We start from the raw sequence: 23,097 nt of genomic DNA, 5'->3' as shown, positions 1-23,097 counted from the left end.
GAGGGACTGTGGTTGCAGAGAAGAGTTATAACTGCTATTTTATCGGAGCTATCCTGAAAAAAAAATCTATGACAATCACCTGCTACGAAGGCTCTAACATTACTCACAATGTGAAAGCCGAAGCTAAACGGAATCATCGTGAAGGCAAACCACAGCTGCGCTGTTTCGGTAGATCTCACACTGGGAGGAAAGGGGTTCATTTTTTTTGTGCTCGCCACAAGGTTGCACGTACCCTTCCCCACGCAATTACATGGTGATCTTTAGCTGTGGGCCTTGTATTAAAGCGAAAGCGTATGAAAGGAAAACCTCGACGTCAGGTTTCTTGATGAGCTCTCTTTATATAAAGACAACTAATTGCTGCCAAAATAAAACTGGCCTGCGCACACCCAGTGCACGCACACTCACACACGTACGCCCGATTAACACCTGTCCATCACTTCGAGTTGATCAATTCGCTCTCGCGCTGCAAACGGCTAGCCTCCTGCTTAGCTCAGTTGGTAGAGCGACTGCTCCGGTTAAGCGGTGGTCCCGGCTTCTAATCCTGGACCAGGACAATTTTTCTTCAACTGCGAAGGTTCTGAAAAAGCTGTATCTCTTTCCTTTGTATCCGTATGCCTGCATTGAGGTGGATGTCAAACTTTCCTTTGCAGAAATTTACTCCCCTGGGGGTTTGCCCTAAATCTGGCCGATTAACAGGCACACACCCTGACCTGCTTATGCTGTGGAACGTCACCTGTAGACGTGCATAACGATCTTCCCTTTATTTTTCTCTAGTGTTTCCACCCCCGGCATTTTGTTAAAGTACTAAGCAATATTTCAAAGCGGGTGCCCTTGACAGGTGTGTATAACGGGTTAATATTTTTCGTTACAGCTTTGCTGGAGCAGGTTTATTTGTTTACTTTTTTTATGTTTAGAGGGTACACGAAATAAATAAATGACTAAAAGCTAGCAAAATGGTTCTGCATTTGCGCTCGCGGCTGGCAAGAGCGACAGCTGGAAGGGGAACGAAGTCGTATTCCCAATCGCCTGTGGCTTTGTTTTGTTTTTTGTTCTGACGTATTTGCATGTCATGCAGAAGTGCAAATCAGGAGGTAAAAAAAGGCAGGCACGTGCAATATGTGTGCGGTTTGTTTTTTGCGTTACATCTAATAACGGCCGCTGGGGAAGTGCCACATTCCATTTTGCCGGAAACTGAGCAGGCGGAGCATCCGGTCGGAAACGAACTCTTGAAAGTAAATACCTGCACGCTTCCTCCAGACGCAGAAAAGAACACTATGTGGCCGAGCCCAAGCGTACCGTTTCTGCTGTTTGCCCTGGCTCACGTGGGATTCTCCGCCCAACGACCGCCCCTCTCATTGAAGTTCTACAACTTCAGGACAAAGGTCAGTTCTACTTGAACTTCTAGGAGAAATATTTGGTAGCGTTGCTCTGTGCGACGGGAACGCGTTAGAGCACACTTCCCGCACTAAGCAGATTTGTGTGCACTGAGTAACGTTGATGAATAAAATTCGCCATTTGTGCGCCGAATCTGCAGCTGTGAAATGGGGGCGCCGAACTGGAGGGATACAAACTGATTTAGATTAGGTGGTGAACTTAGATGACCAGCAACTACTGGTCTCCAGTGCTGAAAGAGTACGGTCGTCACATTATTGCCGGGAATGAGGGAACACTCCCTCTTCACCATGCTGAATTAGTTAAAGCTCGTTAATTCGAACCCCAACAGGTCTCCTTCTCAGTTCTTGTTAATTACAGTTCGAAATATTTACAGTGAGTAACAACATTATACTGCAATTGGGAAGCGTTAAGGGATGTGATTACGTTGATGCCTGAAAGACCCCAATAAAGAGCCGCTTGTTCCTAAAGGCGGCAGGCAGGACCATGGAGCAGGACATCTTGCTGGAGCAAACGAATGTAGCAGAAAGCCTTATCTTCGCCTTCTTCAAAACTGAAAAAGAGACGGGCAGCGTTTCACCCGGCCGCAACTTCTCAGCTGACAGCCGGACTATGCTTCGTCCTCGTCCTCCTTATCATCATTGGCAGCGACAGCTTCTGCTCTTGTGATGCCCTCGTCTGTCAGCGCGCCGCACACACCGCTGTACTCGCATCCTCACCGATGAAGTTCCTAAAGCATTGGTCTTCCAAAACTTCAGTTCTGCAGGATGTTGATTGGTTTTACCCTATTTCGCCTTCGCCGTTCTACCAGAGTCCTTCAATGACTTTCTGGTCATGAAACTTCGCCATCAGGCTATGGTAGAGCTTCGTACGCTGCCGCGCCTCGGCGCTGGTGTTGATCGGAGGGCAGCCGGGGGCGTGGTCCGAGCGCGTTTGGCAGGGAATGAACCACGGAGTAAGATAAAGCAGACACTCGCCGCCTTATCAGCAGTGCGCTTTCGCTTTACGTGTCGTGGGCCACTCAAATGGACTTATCATGTTGTGAGTGACGAAAAAATTTGGTGCGAACGGGCATGCTGCTACTGCGTTCCTGCCTGCCGGTCTGGCCACAGAGCAGCCGCGGCCGCCCGATGCCCTCCGATCTGCGGTGGCGCCACTCGCGGTAGCCTTTGTCCCCGTACGAAACTTGGCCGGGAGTTTCATGACCAGAGGAGCATTGAAGGACCCTGGTTCTACGCAGACGAGAGTGTAGGCACAAAGCATATTTCTCTCGTTTGAAAACAGCGCGGAAGACGGGACGGAGCAAGTAATAGACGACACAAGCGCTGTGTCGTCTATTACTTGCTCCGTCCCGTCTTCCGCGCGGTTTTCAAACGATATGATGTACCAACAAGCCCTTCAGTTCACCCTTTTGCATATTTCTCTGGCCGTGGGCCTGGCGCATAGTTCGAATTCTCCGGCTCGGAACCTACTCGGGTTCGAGGTTCTTATACATAGATATCTATGGAGACTTGGCCAGACCAAACCGCAATGTCCCAATCACCCATAAATTCGAATTATTGAAGTTCAAAGGAACAGATTAACTACAACAGCGGGCGCCGAATTCTATACTCCCTCTTAGTCATATTCGACGTGAATTCGGTCTCGTTAGCGGTGGCTGCTCAGCTTTTTAGGTGGAGATAAAAATCGAAAACGTCCTTGTGTCAAGATTTCAGCGCCCATTAATGAGCCCTGGGTAGTCGAAATTAACACGGAGGGCTCCACCACGGCGCACCTCATATAGTCGAGGTGCAACTTGATTGATTGATTGATTGATTGTGGGGTTTAACGCGCCGACGCAACGCAGGCGATGAGGCGCGCCGTAGTGGAGGGCTCCGGATTAATTTTGACCACCTGGGGATCTTTATCGTGCGCCGAAATCTCGTACACACGGGCGTTTTTGCTTTTCGCCTCCATCAGAAAAGCGGCCGCCGCGGCCGGGAATCGAACCCGCGACCTCGTGCTCAGCAGCGCAACGCCTTAGCCACTGAGCCACCGCGGCGGGTGGGGTACAACTTCGTCCTTACAAAAATTGTTGATGAGAATATATTGGGAGTGAATTGACACTATATTCTGCGGACTTTCTAAAAATTTTTGTATTGAGTTCCAATTGCAAAATCACCGCCGTGTTTCAATTGAAACCCAATGCTGGGCTTTAAGTGAAAGTCTTTTGAATAGGGCCAACAAGTCTCCTGAGTTCCAGATGATTTTTGGTTGCCTCTCAATTCCGTTTTCCTGTTGAGTTTTTGCTGAGAAATATCACATGAGTGAGAATTCTGTTGAGTTTCAGTCGACTCTTTGTCGACTCTCTATCGGTTCTCCTGTTGAGGTCTAGTTGACAAATGTCAAATGAAAAGCTATTGAGCGGAGTCAACACAGCCTGTTTGATTTGATGTCAGTTTTGTTATCAAGTTCTCACAACAATTATCTAGCGAAGTTCCGCTGACGGTAAGAAATTGTTATGAAAGAAATGAAAGCCACCCAAACTACGCTGTCCCAGAACGGGACACCTATTGACATATTAATCAACGGCTTGTTAAAAAGAAAAAGAATGTGCCGCCGTAGGCACACTTAAGGCAGACGTTTAAGGTCGTTTGTTCAGTCCCTGTTAAAAATTCGGAACAAATATCCGAACTAACCTGCAGTCTTGCGATTGAAACGATCCCGCACAATGAAACCTTACATTTTATGGACACACTGATTCGGAACGTGATAACTTTGCCCAGTACGAGGAACTAATCATAAATCACTGCAAAGATACGCTCATAGTAACACTCAGTCCACGTGATATTTACCACGCACATCGACTAGGAACTTTCCAGCCTAGCAAAAATAGGCCGATCATTAGAAAGTTCACACATTTCAAAGACAGAGACCGTGTTCTTTCTAACGCAAATAAACTGAAAAATACTACGTACAGCTTATCGCAGCATTAGTCACCCAACACCCGTTTGATAGACAAGCGGCTGATTGAATGCATTTGGCAAACCCCAGCCCTGAACTTATAATGCCGAAAATTAACCATCGATAAGGTGGCTTACACTTTTGATCCGACTACGGAAACGCTAGTCCCACGTTCCCCGCAGCTATCTACTAAATTCCCGTCTCAGGCCAATGTAAACAACATTTCGCTCATTCATACCAACGTAAGGGTCTGCTGCCCAAGCACGATGCCTTGTACAGCCCTAACACAGCCTAAAGTTAACCAAAACGTGGCTTAATGCATCTATCTTGGACTCTGAATTGCTTCCTCTGTTCAAGGACTTCAATAGTTTCCGTTGCGATCGCAAAACCAAGCGGGGGTTCGGGGGGACTGGAGCGTTAATCGCCGCTCATCACAGTTTACAATGCTGCGCTGTCGACATTCTTTCTAGTCTTGAAGGAATCTTTCTTTACTACAAAGCTGTCGTCCACCCGTTACTATTGGCGTCTGCTACCCCCGCTCTGATTTCGATCCCTCTTTTGTTGCCGAACTTCATGATGCTCTACAAGTGTTAACGTCACCCTCGGATAACGCCCCTATCGTCCTTATTGGTGATTTAACTTTCCCGCGATAACTTGGACTGACCTAGCATTAACGCTGTAGAAACAGAACACTGAAAGTGACTTCATAGATACTTGCCTCATTTTCAACTTATCTCAAATGATTAGCTTTCGTACACGAACGACCCTTAATTCATCGAGCTTACTAGATTTGTTTCTAACGGCCCAACCAGATAAATTTCGTCCGTTTCTAGTTTGAGCTGCCTGAGTAATTATGCCATCAGTGATGCCACTTCCGAATACAACTTTCCCAACCAAAAAAAGTAAAAAGCCCAAACGATAACCTTATACGACAAAGCTTATGATCAAGGTATCAATGATGAACTGATTGATTGATTGATCGCGCCGACGCAGCGCAGAAGACAAGGCGCGCCATAGTGGAGGGCTCCGGATTAATTTTGACCCCGTGCGGATCTTTAACGTGTGCCGAAATTTCGTAGACATGGGCGTTTTTGCTTTTCGCGACCATCATAAAATCGGCCACCGCGGCCAGGAACCGAACCCTAAACTCTTGCTGAGCAGCGCAACGCCTTAGCCACTGAGCCACCGCGGCGGGTCATGAATGTTAAGTATCATCTTTTTACGATTGGTTCCTCGTGGATTTTTCCAAACGTTCTCTTGACAAAAACTGGGAGCTCTTCAAAAACAAAATGCAGCAATTAATAAACGTGTGCATCCCTACAATTACCATTACAGAGCGGCCTACTTCGCCATGGTACAATATTACTTTAAAACTGCTTAGCAACAAAAAGAAAAAACAATTCTCGTTGCGTAAATCCTACTGAAACCACAGGCGCTCACAAACCATCCGTTCGAACGAAACCAAACGGGTTGTCAGAGAATCGTTTGGTGAACACGCGGTCTGCCGCAGCGAAAGGAGCAGCCGACCGGGCCACTAGGGCGACATGCGCAAGTCGGCTTCTCCGCAGCTTAGGCTGCGCGTCCGCCGTACACGTGGGCGTTGGCATCAAGGCGCCAGCTGTTGGCGCTCATTAGCGTAGCCATCTTAAGGGAATGATATACGGCGCGTTCGTGGTCCTATTCTCGCGTCTGTTCATAGCGCAGTCGGAGACGCGTTTCGTCCCTCCCGTTGCGGCGTAGAAGTTCGTGGCTCGAATCCCGGTGCAGCCGCGTCAATCGGAGTTTTTCTGGCGGTGTCATTTCGGTGATGGTTATGACGTCAGTTAGGTCTTGGTGGACCCTGGCATAAAACACTTTCGTGTTAAAACACCAAACATCGCTCTGCGGTTATATTGTCGCACATCTTCCAGCAATCAGTGTCATCTGGAGTGGTGCCACCGCACTGGAAGGTTGGCAAGGTCGTCCCGATACCCAAGAAAGGTCCCTCATCCTCCTCTTCAAACTACCGCCCAATATCACCTATATGCGTCTGCTGTAAAATAATGGAACACACAAATCAATCTCAAACAGACAAATTCCTTATATCTCTAAACTTTTTTCCATCCCAGTCAGCACGAATTTCAGCAAGGCCTCTCCTGTGACACCATACTAGCACTCTTTATTAACAAAATCACCTCAAGTATCGATCATAACATTCATGTAGATGCCCTTCTTCTAGATTTTGAAAAAAGCTTTCAATAAAGCACTCCATGAGCGCCTTTTTTTCGCGTTTAAATATTCACCCAGCACTTCTAGGAATGGTGAAATGTTTTTGTCAAACCGGGAACAGTTTGTTTAATCCAAAGAGATATCATTTACCCGCCGTACCGTTGTTTCAGGTCTACCTCAGGCTACGGTGTTTGGTCCCCTTCTATTTTTAAGTAATGTAATTACCTACCTCCCAATATACGCCCCAAATCCGTCTATTGGCTGACGACTGCGTGATTTATCGTCCTACTAACTACCCTAATGACTCCCAGATCCTTCCAAATGATGTGAAACTATGAAAAACTGTTACGAAATTAGCTCAGAACTCTGAACATTACGGAAACATCCGTAGTTCCTTTTCATCACAGGAAATCCCATTCGGCTCCTTCCTACTTTTTTTCTGCTTCCGAAATATCCCCCGTGAATTTCTACAAAGATTTAGTTGTACACACTACGCCAGATCTTACTTGGTTGTCCCACATAAAAATTTCTGACGAAGCAAACAAACTTGTCTGATACCTTAGAAGAAATGTACGACTCGCTCCCCCTTCTATTAAACTTTGAGCATATCTAACACTAGCCGTCCAAAACAGGAATACGCTTGCGCCGTCTGGGACCCACACCAATCTACTATATCCAAAACATTAGAATCTGCCCAAAATAGACCATCTCGGTTTATATATTCAGATTACTCGTGCCATTCAAGCGTTACTAACTCAAAGATCAAAGCCCATCTTCCAAATCTTGTACTGCGAGAGGAGAGCCGCTGGATTAGTTCTCTTTCATAAATTGTGGATTAGTTCTCTTTCATAAATTGTTTTCACTCACTATCCGACACATCTGTTATCATGCCCGCGCATAGCATATCTTCTCTCTCTAACCACCACAACCCAGTTTACCCTGTGCATGCCCGTACAACTGCTCACCTTCGGTCCTTCTTTGTTCAGACAGAGAAGGATTGGAATGACCTTCCGCCCCACGTCGTGCACCACTCCAGCCCCATTCTTTTCAAAACGCACATCGAAGAAATTCTTCCCTGTATAAAATGCCCCTCCCATCATGTAACACCACGACCTGGGGTTTTTGAGGTATAATAAATAAAAAATGATACAAAATAAAATCTGTTTAAAATGCAAAAAAAATATTTCTTAAGCTTCTCCCATCAAAAATGTTGTTAGGTGGGCATTGAACGATTGAAATAGTGAGAGAGGTTCCGTGGCAAAGCTTTTCTTTATTGCTCACTAAAGTGACACGGGAAGGCTGGAACCTCACATGTTCAACCTGGCTGCTTGAATCTATAGCCTGCAAAATACGACAAGAAACAGACTTGTTCGTTTACACGATTACAGTATGAAATGATGACCGCATCCCTTCTTCATGAGCATGCTGGTCTTAGTAGCTGGCTATTTCAGACGCTAGATGGTTTGTACTCAAAAGAACGGCAAAAGAACCATATCAACAAATGTATAGGCTTTTCTCAGGTTTTATTGTCCTAACACAAGCTAGCCACATCAATCCTGTAGCATCGGCGCGTTGAACCCCACAGTCAATCAATCAATAAATAAATAAATAAATAAATAAATAAATAAATAAATAAATAAATAAATAAATAAATAAATAAATAAATAAATAAATAAATAAATGATAAATCAATTAATAAATAAATCAGGTAATTATTAAAAAAATAATGTAATAATTATTTCAAAAAATCAATTAATCAATTATTCAATCAATCAATCAATCAATTCTACAATGCGTAGGAAGTGGAATGCCTCCACTTTTATGGCTTCCCTGTTTAAAGCGCCTGAAATCTAGGAAAACGAATATGTTTGAAGCGAGGCAGGAAGCAGCAAGATTCCACATCTTTCAGGCCCCAAAGCAATCTGTGTAGACCAATAAAGAGTGGTTGAGCAACTACATGACAGGAGAAACCCCAAACTTATCCAAAAGGATACCTGTCAACCAGTGACTTTTAAAATATCTGAAATTTAAATGGTTGAAATTTCAAAAAACAAAACTGATAAACCGTAATTCACATGAACTGGTGCCAAAACTGTAACATTGACAAAAAAACTAGAGCGAGATGGTAATATAAACTAAAGTTATTTCAACCGGAAGTTATTTCAATTGCCGTTATGATTGCATGCTTACAGACTAGCGATAAAAATACATGAACTGTCCGAAATGGACGTTACAGGAAAAAAAAGTTTCCCCGCATTTCCCCGAGGGGAAGAATGTGAAAGTGCGAATGCAGGAGTTGAATTTGCGCGGTTCGGTAATGTTCGCGAAAGAGAGATCACACACACACACACAACTACAAAGAAAGAAAGATGCATTTATTCACAGACACCTATTTGTGCTGTCGTTGTACTTGATTGCTAGAGCGGATCTCAGCTTTGAAATTTCGTGTCAGTACTCCTTTAAGCGGGTGCATTAGCCCTTCTCACGCCCGATTCCTGGCCAATCCCCCACGTGGGTATGTGCCATGCACCGACACCTATTTGTGTTGTCGTTGTACTTGATTGCTAGAGCGGATCTCAGCTTTGAAATTTCGTGTCAGTACTCCTTTAAGCAGGTGCATTAGCCCTTCTCACGCCCGATTCTTGGCCAATCGCCCTAAGTGGGTATGTGCTAAAGAAATAAGGAACTCTTCTTGGCCAATCGCACTAAGTGGGTATGTGGTGCGGACGGACGGACGGCGGTGGACGAGTGATTCAGATTACTTGGCCAATCGCCCTAAGTGGGTATGTGCGAAAGAAATTAGGAACTCTTCTTGGCCAATCGCCCTAAGTGGGTATGTGGTGCGGACGGACGGACGGCGGTGGACGCGTGATTCAGGGTTGCTTAAGAAGTGCATTCGCACCTAATAAGTTCTAACTTGAATTTCGGAATGTCTTTCACACTCTTGTAACACTGAGGTACATTGTAGCAAGTATCACTAAGGAAGTATCACTAAGCAGCCGCTATTAGAGACCATATGAGACACGGGTATATCTAGGGTTTCGCCTTATTCGTCAGAACGTCAGAGGACTGTCCCAGCATAACAAGGTACCATGTTTTACACACGCCAGATATATAGTACCATGTTTGGCGTGTGTTCTTTTTCTGCCGCATGGGCCTCGGCCGCTGTTAAGTCTTGTAATGGTTTGTATAACGAGGGAGTGGAACCCGATCACTTGTACTCTGGATGGTATATATGTGTATGTTTTTCAATAAACGATTAGTTGCGAGTAAGCGCTGTGCAGTCTACGTCTTCCTTCGTGCCTGTTTTCTGAGCGCTTTTGTTTCCACAAAGATGAACACCAACCAACTAGCCCAACTTTCCGTTCTTCTGAAGAAAACAAATCCAGAAAGAAATCTCCTGCGGTGAGATGATTCCCGAATGCCGTTCTCTGTTGGCGCTACCAACAGCTGTCACACTGCTCCGTTGCAGTGAAAGGAAGAGGAAAAAACGCTATATCAGCCGCACAGCCGTCACTTTCATAATTCCATGCGGCGGGAACTGTTCGCCATGATGAGAAGACTCCAGCGCAGCTGTAGTACAAGTGTCCAAAAGACATCCCATGTGCTGGTGCCGTTGACAGTCCCCATGCGCTGCTGACACAAAAATGAAGGTCGGGAAGGTGGGCCCGTAACAAAATTTAGATGTAGCAGAGATCTATTTCTTATACGGCAAATTTTATATATAAACAATAGATTATAAAGGCACTTATTGCTCTAGATGGCTGCAAATAATGCCGGATATAAGGTGGACTGGCCATGTCATGCCCAATACATACGGACATTTATGGGCGTATACTAGCCTTCGATGCCCTTATATGCCTCTGGCTTTACTGTATTCGAAGTTTGATACTGCCACATATATTTATACATGACACTTTTATTCGCCATTCATGATTATGTATGACCATATATGGCTCGTGTTCTTGCAGCAAAAGGCATATGATGACGCCGCATATTGCCTGATACGTGCATGTATCCTTCACGATGTCGCCATGTGTAGCCATATATGACGACCAAAGGTGCTGCGTTTTAAAAATACACGTCACCTGGTCTCACCTTATTTTATCCAGTTTTGCAGTGCCCTAAAAAGCAAATATTTTTCAACAATTGTTTTCTACAGCAACTTGGTCTCTTATCACTTCGCTGGCATGTCCTTCCTTATGTATGGACACATTTCGAGGTTTACGCATTTACGCAACTGAGTCCGCTGTGATTCCATAGGGGGAACTCTAGAAACACAGTTATCCGTGCGTGAACTGCACGTTAGCATTGAAGTGATTGGTTCAAGCAAGACTAGAGGCCCCACTTCAATCAGAGTCATGCTTTTTGTTGGTGGCTTACGTCGGTGGCAACCTGTGGCTTAGAGTTTCAAACAATAATATCTAGAGGGGAAACTGGCGCTACTGTCAAATGATGCGTAGTTCTGGAACCGGATTGCGTATCGAAACGGGCCGTGTATTCCCAAACCATATTCGGTAGGGGCCCAGGCCGACCACACCGCCCAAGCAGTGACGCAGCACCGTGACGTCACTTTCGCTATGTACGCGACTTCATGCGACGTGGATCCCCCCCCCCCCCCACCCTTCGTCTCGGCTGCTTTGAGGCGGCCGATGATTTCGCTCCGTGCGCGGGGCTGGCCTGCGGCTCTGGGGAAACTGACGCACATGTGGTAGAAGTTAAGCTTTTGTACCTGAGCCCCTGAGCTCTCCGCGCTCTTCTTGCGTGCTTGCAAGTTGGCGCTGACCTCGCATTGGATTCCTAGATAAGCGCTCGGCTCGGTGCTCCAAGTGCGCGCAATCGGGTGGACGCTTTCACGCACATGTGGCTATTATACACGTTCCGGAAAGCACTCTCATTAAATTGAAGACAAAAATTTGTTTTGGCATTTTGTGGCCGCGCTGCTTCGCCGCGGCCGATGGTTTCACCCCGAGCGCGAGCCTGGCGTACGCTCTGCGAAGCTGAAGCTCGCTCTCCGCGCTCTCGTGCGCGCCTGTAGTCGCTCGTCTCCCATGCTGTTGCTAGTTGAGCCATACTCGTCTGTCCCTCGCACTCGCGCAGAACTCACCATCACAAGGTCCGCTCTCATAATGGACCTTTTCCACTACCTCTAATTCCGCATGCGCTTGCAGGTGCCGCCATTACTTTTGGTGGCTCGCTCTTATCTTAGATACCGTTTCTGACAGATGCCGTAGGGACGCTGGGCTCAATGGCAACTTGATGCTGGTTGGCACTCGGGATCGCTAAAGAAGAAGAAGCACCAAGTCATCGGACGGTTACTCACCGACATAAAAGAACTTGCTAAACTTCGTCAACAACAAACTCAAAGACCATCCTCTGCGCATGAATTTAACAAAGCGGAGCGTGGTGTGTGGTGCAAGGCAACCCTCGTAGCTATCATTGTGAGCGTGCCCCGTGATAAGCAATATTAGACAACGGCCACCATGGCTCAACGAGCCACCAACTGTGCTTTTCCTATTCGCCGCTATGAGCGGTTTTCTTGGCGTCGAAAAGGTCCATTGTGTTCGCCACGCGCGTCCCCCGCGCAGTCATGCGATTGTCGCGCCGCTTACAACTTCTGCTTCATGGATGAGCACGAGCAGCCGCTCGAGGTCGTCAGAGATGACCTCGCGTCAACAGATCATGAGTCTGTGTTCCGCGCGAACCCGCCTGACGAAGTAGCGGTCAACGCCTTCATGGACACGCAGAGCGGGTGCACCAACACTACCTGAATTGTCCAAAAGGTCCATAAACGGGGCGAGAGGTGTTTTTCGATACGAAGCGTTGTAGTACGTGAAGCTGCGTTTGGCAACTTGTGTTGTACTATTGATATTTTTATTCTTGCGATTTTATGTTTACACATTTGTATACTTTTTTGTGTGTGTGTCGCTTGCAGTTGAGGCGTGAACTGTGACGCCATGACCGCGTATTGAAAGGCAGGGCACCACAGAAATCTAGATATGGTAGCTAAAAAATGCGTCGCAGGAAACGGACACAAACTGCTCATCTATCCCCATAAGTGGATCTCGAAAAGTGACATTTTTTGCCGCTATTTGGACTCCCATATCACTATCCCGAAAATAGTGCGCCCGGGATATAACTGTTTTTTTCCACGTCGCATGAAGTCGCGTACGTAGAGGAAGTGACGTCACTCTGCTGCGTCGCTGCTTGGTGGGGTGTGGTCGGCCTAGGCCCCTACGGGATATGGTTTGGGAATACGCGGTCTGAGGGCTGCGGAAATTGTGTTTTTTTTTCTCAACAAAACTCTTACTGCGCGGTTGGCTGTTTACAAATTACATGGCAAATAAAAAAGTTAGTAACCAAAAACAGGTTTTATGAGAATGAAAACAGCGCGTTCAAATGAAAAGCAAACGTGGAGTCGTGGAGGTTTGCGGGCTACGTTTGCCATTTGCCGGCAATTACAGCGGTACACGGACTTCTCCAACAACTGTTCGTAAACGTTTGGACGCTTGCAGTTTTTAAGATTAAGAAAAGGTTTGCGCTCCTAGAAAAAGAAACTGATTACTTTTTGGAGTCTGTTTGGAGCCTGAATTAGAGACATTCATCGAGCAGAGGTCCTACCAGCCACCGGTACTGCTGGTCTGCGTTGTAGGAGCCGGCAATCGCACGAGAGGTGTGGCTCGTTCAATCAATTCGCAACCGTCATGAGCTTGGAAATACATTTCGCTGCGGAATGAGCAGCGCCGCCACTCGTAATTCGCAAAACAACTTCGCCGCACGCAGTGCCGTCATTTGTGTTTTCGTGCTCGCTGCGCCGGCACGAATTGAGAAAACCCACCTAATTCGCAACTCTGGCAAAAAACATTCCACTCAGGGCGGTGTCAGTGCGCGCGCAGAATGCATTTCAAGGAGAAACGTATTTTTGAACGCTTCTTCCAACACCCCGCGTAGGCCAGCAAATGCGCCCATGCAAGTCAAAATGAAAACAAAACATCCTGTACGATTAAATTCATAGCAACTTCGACGAGCCATCGAGCGCCAATCCGAATCCAGAACTACCCATCACGCCCATTGCGGCGGACGATCGAAGCGCCAGATTCCTCTATAGTTGTTATTGTATCAAACTCTATGGCCTGTGGCACAAGCAAGATTCAGTGACGTCATGAAGGTCCGGCGGTAATATGTCACGAGATTAGCCACTGATTCATCTTTGTTACTTGTTATCTCTATTATTTGTTTGAAGTTTTCGATAAAATTATTATCCTTGTTATCGGCAAAAAGCAGCGTTTTTAATAAATCAAGCTTGTAATTTGTCATTGAGGATTTTTTGATCAGCGCAAGAACTTTGCTCTTGGCCAAAAACGTGTCGCAGAGCACCAGAACTGGATTCACGGGTATCGTTGTATTTCAGGTCGATCACTTCACCTACAGCAACAATGACACTTTCCAACTGCGGTACGCGATGAGCGACGAGCATTGGAACAAAAGTGGTGGACCAATTTTCTTCTACGCAGGCAACGAAAGCCCCGTGGAAACCTTCATAAACAATACGGTGAGTACTTTGGGCCGGGGAGCGACAAGTTAATTTTGTGCGTTGCGCTGCGGGGGAATAATAACCCTAGTCAGCAGTGCGCAATCATTGTGTTACTCATCGTCTGTTGGGAACTTACTGCAGCGCGAAAGCTTTTCTCACTAACGAGGAGAACATTCTGGTCGCGAAGTGGGACCGAAAAAGTGGTTTTCCCTGCGCTGGGCATAATGTCAATAAAAGTACGTCACGGACAGTCTTCTGCGCCTACAACATACAATACGAAAAGTAGTGTGTTGCTTACAATTTTGTCAGAATGTGAAGACGAAAGGTTACATAGTGACTAAAAGCGAAGAAAAACGCATTACAAAGAGTCACTATGTGAGTCAGTTTTATTCACTTTGTCTTCATACCAACTTGCCAGTTATCGGTGCACGAAAAGTTAGTTTGATCTCGTGTTGACCTTATTTTGAACTGCCTTTTGATCTTTCTGCCGATCTGGGCTGTTGTGTCGTGGTGTGCTTTCTAAAAGGGTCATGGTTTGGGCCTGTTGGTGATGCATAATGGTGATGCATAGCGCTCGTCCTGTTGTCCCCTTTCTTTGTCCGTGTCTAATTTGCGCTTTCAGTTTCCATTATGCATTAGCGCTCGTCCTCTTGTCCCCTTTCTTTGTCCGTGTCTAATTTGCGCTTTCAGTTTCCATTATGCAACTAGCGCTCGTCCTGTTGTCCCCTTTCTTTGTGCGTGTCTAATTTGCGCTTTCAGTTTCCATTAGGCTTTTGAAATAGCGGCCGCCCGCCACTGGGGCCAGGTGCTTTCTCCCCATTCTGGTGGAGAATGAAGCTCTAAGACCACGCGGTGACGTATAGAAGACACGTTCAGAAAGGTCTATGGTCCGACGCTCTTCCTCAGAACCCTCTAAGTCCCTTCTCCTGTGCACTCCGAATTTCTCCGCGATTCTGTCTACCTCACATTTTTTGTGAAAGCTCGGCAAATCTGAAATCTTTCCCGGCGAGCTCGATGGTCCACTAGCAATCAAAAGACGTAAGTCGGTTTAATGAGTTGCCGTAAACACAAACAAAACCCTCACGAAACTAGGCACTAAACAATTTTAAACCCTGAACACCTACGAAAGGTTTAATATAGGTGTAATGGTGTTTTCAAGTCTTTACATCAGTTTTCTTAGGATTCAAACCCTATTTTATAGCTTTGCACTGTTTTTGTTGCAAAAAGTGTTTGAACAGACTACCACACCCTCGGTTTTCTATATGGTGTTGAAAACGGGTAAATGGGTGTTTGTTTGATTACAGGGACGAATATTACGTCCGTAAACCTACTTTTAAACACTTCCACCTCACCGATTCTGGAAGATGCTCAAGTCCACCACCATAGCTTCTCCTTTGGAAGCAGTACGCCCCTTTCATATTTCGATAAAATATTAATTATTCATTGCCAGTTGTTAGGCAATACCTGCACAGCACACCAATCAGTGTTAGTCTCTGAAAATTTTATTCTCGTTGTGAGCTTGCAGCAGTTAGTGAGAGTTTGGGTGCGACAGCAGCCAGAAGAAGCATTGACTTCCTCTCTTGTTATGCTTCAGGCCTACAACTTCTTCCGCGAGGGAGAACTAAGACCTAAACTCGGTTGCTGTGGCCTCCACCACTGCGCAATGTAACAGACAGTCGCAGATATAGCTAGCGACCCTGGTAATCGGGCAGCAGACCTTTACTTGAGATGGGGATCAAAGATGAATGTGCGAAATAATTTAGGAGGAAAGCGTGAGGCCTTCTGGGCAAGAATGAGGCCGGCCCAGCGAAACCACCCATGCCTGGTACTCGGTATAGAAAACAGACATTTTATGGCCTAATAATCGGTCTGCTGGTATAAGCGATTCAATTTGGCGTATGAAGGGGCCGTTACAAGTTCTCAGCATTAGTGCAAGCAATGAGGGCAGTCCCATTTTTATTTTTTATTTTATTTGCCCTCATGGCCCGAAGGCATTGCAGAGGGGAGTTGTTGCAGTGCTTACAATATAAACGCAATAAAGTTAGTGTGTTATACAAAGAGAAAAAATTACTTTAGTATACAGTGTTAGCTAGAGCGTCATCAAAAAGATATTTGAGCCCTGCTCCGATAATAGATGCACAGAATGATCATCTAGAGGGAATGTGAGAAGAGATGCACTACATTCTGATGGGCGTAGTATATGCAATGGCTATTAACTTTTCATGAACATTTCAACAGTGTGGTTGAAGAGCGGATGTTTTTGAGTATTGCTCGTTGTGGGGCATCTGGGTACGTCTTCCTCTGCGACCATTTGTATTGGTAGAGTTGAGTGAAAGCCGGTCATGAAGGTGGAGGCATCGTGAGGACAAACACTGGTGTGGACGTACGCTCCTTAGCCGCTGTAGCTCCACTGACAAATCGAAAAAGCCAGTGTTACACTAGCTTCCATCTTTCAGCCCATGTCATCAAATCCAAAGACCCCTAGTGTGGGCGCCTTCAAGCTTAAATAGAACGTTCCAAATGCTCTTTAGACGAGTAAATAGCGTAGTCGAGTAGAGAAGCTTCAATATTTCTCGTTTTAGGTTGTGAGCGGGAGCTTTGCGAATGCATCCACGACATCGTCTGCACGCGAGAACTGCTATAATACCCCGCACGGTTAAAAACGCTGATTTGGGTTTCGGATAAACACCCAAGACATTATATTTTTCCGTTCCCTCCTAGGCACCAAAAGCAAGGGCATCTAATTTCACTCCCTGGATGCATTCGTCGCTAGATGTCATATGGGACATTCCGGAATCGATTCCGACAAGAGCATGCCTCGATGTGGACTACTGCAGTTAACACTTCACCACATTAGCCGGCTGTACTGTGGCGCAAACCACATGTTTACAAACGACTCATGTACAACTCAGCTCAGTTTTTGCGGAATCTCTCTTCCCTCGGCAAGGAGACGTTCTTCTATCCCCTTGATCGGGCATCATCATATACGACCGCCGAGCTTCACGCCGAATAGGAAGGTAGCCGATACGTGGTACGCCAGCCGCCTACGCAATGGATCCCATCTAGATCAATGGAATTTGATCGAGAGTGGATCAAAAGCAGCGTTTCAAAGCCTGCAACGTAGGCTGCTTCACCATTCACGAACATTCATAGATAAATGAAATACGAACACGGAAATAAGAACAAGAACACAAAAATCGAAAAATATGGTTCTTACAAATTTAATAACGGCGCACAATTGGTATTACTTGGACAGCCACTGTTCCCAACGTTGTTACTGTAATTAAGCCAAGCTTCAATTTCACATTCACGAAAATAAATGGCGCTATTTGTTTATTCTGGTACATACTGCCACATAGGGAGAGACAATAGAGGTTCCTTCAAGGAGCAGAGATTACTGGAGTGAACTTTTGGTCCGCTGAAGCTCATAGAAACTACACGAACGTAGATGCAATCAACGGAGTGATGTGGGCGGACTGGCACCGGCGAATCGAGTGCCGCGGGTGTTTGTGTTGTGAGCATTTACAATTCGACTTTAATCCTACGAGAACCATTGAATCAGATGTAGAACGTTGACAATGAAAGACGAACATTCGATTTAAGCGACGACAGGCGACACACTCTTCCTATCAAAGAAGATAGCCAGCGCGTCATACGAAACAGAGATACGGAAACTTGCCCTTCACTTCTAACTTACATCAGACAGCTGTTCCCCACAGATTTTGTCAAAAAACACAATAAGCCAACCAAATGGTATAGTTCACGACATCGCCCCCTCTAAGAGTGCATTGACTCCTTGCTAAAATAAAAGGGTGATTGAACTTCTTCATACAAGTTGAAAAATACAAGTTCTTCACTAGTAATCAATCTTTCAGGGAGGATGCAGCCGAGTTGCGTCTAAATGTTCTTGGCACGGGAACGTTGATTCCTCCGAGGTAGTCGATCATGACGCCCATCTCGGGGTCCGCACGCAGTTGGAAGGTTAGGTCGCTTTCCGTTGCGTTGCTGAAAAAGAAAACTTATTCGTCGGAGTCCCATGGCGTGGGTCGAGAGGATCCTGGGACCGACAGTCGGCGTCCGAATGTTTCTAGTCAGATTTGTAAACGATGGCCACGTAAAATTTCTGCGTCCGCAGGCTCCATCGTTCAATGCGGCCTGAGGTGTTCTTCAGGCTTGCAAGCCAATACACTGCCTTGTGGTCTGTTACCACATCAAATGAACTGCTGGAGACATAGGGGCGAAACTCAGAAATTTATTTATTATTTATTTTATTTACAACACCCCTAAAGGCCCTGGGTGTAGCCCGAAAGAACCCATTCCCGTTTGACCCCTTGCCGTTTGAACCCATTCCCGAAACGCCCTTCCCGCTTGACGCGTCCCGTGTGCGCCCGTTCCCGAAACGACCTTCCCGCTTGGGCGCTTCCTGTTTCAGCCCAAAACGCCCTTCCTGTTACAACCCGCTCCCAAAGCGCCCTTCTCATTTGAACCCGCATCGTTCCCACGCATTTGTATTTCTGAAAATATGCGTTACCGCATTCGAAACTGTTCTCCAAAATGTGCATATGCTTACAAGCAACGGGTCATGCACTGAAAACTTGTATGCAGCAAATTTTCCAGAATCGACCGATATTTCCGGCCGATAAAAGTTTCTGAATGCCTTAGGCCGATACTGCCCTTTTGACACAAAATTTGTAGCGTCGAAAGTGTACTAGAAGGATACCCAATATCTTGAGTAATGCACGAATTGGATTTTTCGGCAGTTGGTGTTCGTACGTGCAGCAGCAATTTATTTATCAGCCGCTCGTATGCTCATTCTTTGGAGCGTAGCTTTATCTTCGGTTTCGAGAGATCTATAGATCAAAGATGTCCGTAGAAGAGACTTTAAAAAAGGCAAAAACATGTGCAGAAATCGGAGAATTGACTACTAATGCTTTCCTATGTGAGTAATGGGCAGATTTCTTATTTATTTACCGATATTTTACGACCTGGTCGGGCTCATGCAGGAGTGAACATAAAAACACATCAGTATTGGTTGGCATAGTTTAAAAACGCCCAACACAAATAAGTAAAAGACATAAATATGTAATTGACGCAAAGAGGTCCGAACGCAAAGGGGTACGAACAACGATATGCATTCGTAATGTATTTCAATTTTACAACACCACGATTCAATCAGAACACACATTTTCAATGCGTGGGGAAAATTTTTCTAACGATACCGAGTTCACTGTTCGTTCAGTTAACTTATTCCAGTAGAAATTGCACGTGGAAACAAAGAGAACTTTCGAATAGTAATTCAGCTGATTGGCTGCCTAATATTTTTACTACGATGTCTTCTCGCTAAACGCCTGAAAGGCCCTTGGAGGTAGTATTCCCACGACAATTTACGTTTCTGTAGTAAAAAAATAGGCTAGATACGACTCGGCGCTGCTTAAGTTTCTGAAGGTTTGCTCTATTATTCAAATTGAGTACACTAGAGTGACGGGAATAAATAGAATCAATAAAACGCAGAGCTAAGTTTATAAATTTCGCCGCTTCTCATGACTGCGATTTTTTATAGCCAGATGTGACATATGTATCCAGATACATATTACTTTATTTTTATACATATTTTTATCTTTTATAGTTTTCATCTGTTTCTTTTGGACATTGATGTACACTTGCGCTATTATAACGATTAAATGCGTTAGTCCACCAAATACGATTTCTTTAAAAGTGAGGGTGTTTTTGCGATTTTTCATTTGGGCTTCCGTGGCGCTTTTCTGGGCTTTTTGATTTTATCATTTTCGGTTACAGAGTATCAGATAGTTTTGATTTATTTAGTTCACTTTTAACATTTGTTGTCTTTTCTGAGGGGTGGGATTTCAATAATTGGTTTTTATTAGTTATTTACTCGTCCTTTGAGGAATATCTTTAAGCTTGAGTTAAAGTTAGCTCGAGAGTGTCGATAAAATATATGTTTGTGTATAAACCTTTGGTTGATCGTGTGTGTTAGTAGTTCCTCCTCACACTCTTTCGGGACACGGTCATGATGGCGTTGTTTTAATGTAATAAAGCTCAAGGGCCTGGTGTTCTGGGGGTGGATCTAAAGAGGCTAGAGACGAGAGTCAGTCGACCGAACAAGTGCAAACGAGGGCAGACGCAGGGCGACCCTCGCGACCTAAATACATTTAGTTAAGTGCATTTAGGTATTTTGCTATTTTCGTTTTCATAAGCGACGTGTTTGTAAATTTGTTAATTGGTTTGTTAATTTAAAAGATTTGTTTGTTAGACTTTGTGAATTTAAAAGATTAAAATATTTGTTAATTGGTATGACTTTAATTGTAACCAAATGTAAAACAATATGAAAATATTTTTATAATGTTTCATAGACTGCGTACGTTATTCCGGGAACGGACTAAACAGGAAAATACGAATCGGGAAGGTTTTTTCGCTCCGGGTTGAAATGGGAAGGAACAAACGGGAAGGTTGAAATGGGAATGGGTTCAAACGGGAACGGGCCAAGTGGGAAAGGGTGAAACGGGAAGGTCGTTTTGCGCGGGGTTGAAACGGGACGGAACAAGCGGGAAGGATGAAATGGGAATGGGTTCAAACGGGAACCTCCCAAGGCCCTCGAAGAAGGGTTTTACATAGGGAAGGGCTTCGAGAAACAACCAGAGTACATGTGCATTCAGGTATAGCAAACAACCAAAAGTTTTTTTTTTATCACGCAACAAAGCAAAGCAGTTCATCACTGCATGTGAAAGTTGAAGGAGCGATTTAAGCAAAGCATAAGAATAGACAACGTACATAAAAACTTGGAGAGCAAGCAACAACGTACAACACATAAAAAATGTCAAGAATACACAGCGAAAAAAAACACAACACATTAACCAGCGCGGCGCTGTTGTGCAAATTATTTCCTTGAACTTGGCTACATCAGTTTCTATTGCTATGTGCGAGGGTAAATTGTTCCAATCAACGATAGTGCGTGGTATGTGGATTGGGCGTATGTGGATTGCCGATACAAAATGTGTTTCACTTTGTTAGGGTGACTGCGGCGAGTAACGATAAGCGGAGAGGACATAAAAGAATCATCTGGTGTGCGCAGACGAGGAAAATTTCATGAAATGCAGAGAAGCGGGAGTGTTTCGACGAAGGCTCAAGGATTGTACATCGGCCCGTTTTTTAAAGGTTGTAACGATGGTGAATGAGGAATGATCCGAAAAAAATACAACGGGCAGCACGGTTCTGCAGGGCTTCCTAGTTAGCAGCTAAGTATACCTGATCGGGATCCCAAATAGCAGCCGCATATTCAATTTTCAGGCGAGAAATTGTGGTGTATGCCTGCTTTCCTACGAGTGGTGGAGCTTGCTTGACGGTTCGTGTAAGTAATCCAAGAGTGCCGTTAGCAGCAGCCAGGGTAAAATGGTCCATATGATGGCAAGGCAATCTTTCTCAGATAATAAATAGTCTTGTTTTTCTTTTGACAGACCGGGGCTGGCGTAAGCGGTTACTTTTTCGCAGCCCCTCTGCTTTTTGACGAGGACAGCCCCCAAGCCTACATCACCGGCGTCTGTGTGCATTTCTTTCTCGGTATACTCGTCGAAATTCGCAAGCACAGGCGGTCCCTATAGGCGGTTTTAAAGCTCGCTGAAAGAATTCGACTGCTCTTCCTCTTAGCAGACCTGAACCCTGTCTTTAGGAAGGCTTATGAGAGGTTCAGCAATTTTTCCGAAGTTTTGAAGGAAGCGCTGATAGTATGCGGAAACTCCGCGGAACCTGCGCACGCCTTTCTTGTTTTTCGGCCCCGGAAAGTTGGTGATCGCTGAAGTTTTGGCCGGATCAGCCGGAACTCCCTCGGCGTTGTCGGCATGGCCCAAAAGCCTCAGTTCCTCGTAGGCGACGCTGCACTTTTTGGCTCCAGCATTAATCTAGATGTTGTTAGTGCCTCAATTACCGACTCCAACGTTTTCAGACCCTCGTCGAAGCCCCGGGCTTATACGACCACGTCTTTGAGGTATGCGAGACAGGTGTGCATTGTGGGACATATGCATTGTATTGTAGGCCGGCATTGTAGGCCGGCTAGAACACTGTCCATGATTTTGGAACGTTGCCGGTGCTGTGCACAGTCCAAAGGGTCTCATCTTGAACGCGTACAGCCAGTCCCGCGTTATAAACCTCACGGTCCTTCTCATTTACTTCGATTTGCCGTTACCGTGTCTTCAGGTCCATCGAGGAGATGTACTTCGCGTGGGAGAGGTGGCCATGAGGCGTCGCCCATCATCAGAGTTGGTTTATGTCGTGTTTCGTGATTTTGTTCATCCATCACTAGTAAATGTAGCAGCGCAGTGTACCGCGTTTTTTTTTCTTCACAGGCAACACTAGGTCACCAAGGTGGTTTTCAAAGGGTGTATTGCATGGTCGTTGACTGTGGCCTCAACTTGAGTCCGAATAGCTTCGCGCTCGTGTGAACCACCCCACCCCGCACGGTGACTGTCATGAAGATCGGGCTCCATCATCGGTGATATTAAAATGCTGCAAAATGTATTTCAAGTTATTTCAATCAAACCTGAGCAAAATAAGAGAGGCTGATAAACAAAAACGCAATTCGATCAATTTATTTCTTTGCAAATTGGTGCCCTGCCTATATGTATCAACCGCTTCTGCAATTGAAAATGTACACAAAACAAATTTCAGTGCTGCATTGCTACTGAGTCGAACGTCACTTGTAGATTAAAAGGCAAGGTGCTCTGCCAATCTTTGTTTTCCCTGTAAAAAAAGCGGATGGAACCTTCACCGCAAAAGAATAAAAAACAGCGAAGTTGTCCAAAGATTCCAACCACGGACTTTCTAAACAGAAGCCCAACACCCAAACTCGACCACGCAACCCGACATGGCGGAGGCCAAGAATTCAGTATACTAACCGTGGCTGCCAACGAATATGGTCGGGTGTGTTTAGTTTAGGCCGTATTTGAGAAATGTTGGAAGTCGGAAGAGGCAAACTATGCTTATTTTAATAAAGAAAAGCTGTCGCGCCT

At 45.5% G+C, this 23,097-nt stretch overlaps 1 protein-coding gene and 1 pseudogene across 2 annotated transcripts in view; both read left to right on the top strand.

Moving 5' to 3' along the window:
• LOC144178049 (lysosomal Pro-X carboxypeptidase-like) overlaps positions 1-23,097 on the top strand; it is a 164,098-nt gene that overhangs the window by 59,866 nt on the left and 81,135 nt on the right. The window lies entirely within an intron of this gene.
• LOC144178036 (lysosomal Pro-X carboxypeptidase-like) overlaps positions 490-23,097 on the top strand; it is a 38,155-nt pseudogene continuing 15,547 nt past the window's right edge. Inside the window, exons 1-3 of the transcript XR_013323926.1 lie at positions 490-574; positions 1,258-1,382; positions 13,955-14,095. The product of XR_013323926.1 is annotated as a lysosomal Pro-X carboxypeptidase-like (transcript). The remainder of the gene's footprint in view (positions 575-1,257; positions 1,383-13,954; positions 14,096-23,097) is intronic.

The sequence above is a fragment of the Haemaphysalis longicornis genome, unplaced genomic scaffold, assembly GCF_048455015.1.
Source record: "Haemaphysalis longicornis isolate Haplotype H1 unplaced genomic scaffold, Haemaphysalis longicornis Haplotype H1 scaffold_39, whole genome shotgun sequence".
NCBI lineage: Eukaryota > Metazoa > Arthropoda > Arachnida > Ixodida > Ixodidae > Haemaphysalis > Haemaphysalis longicornis.
Note: the sequence above shows the minus strand (reverse complement) of the source record. Positions and strands in the feature narration are given on the sequence as shown.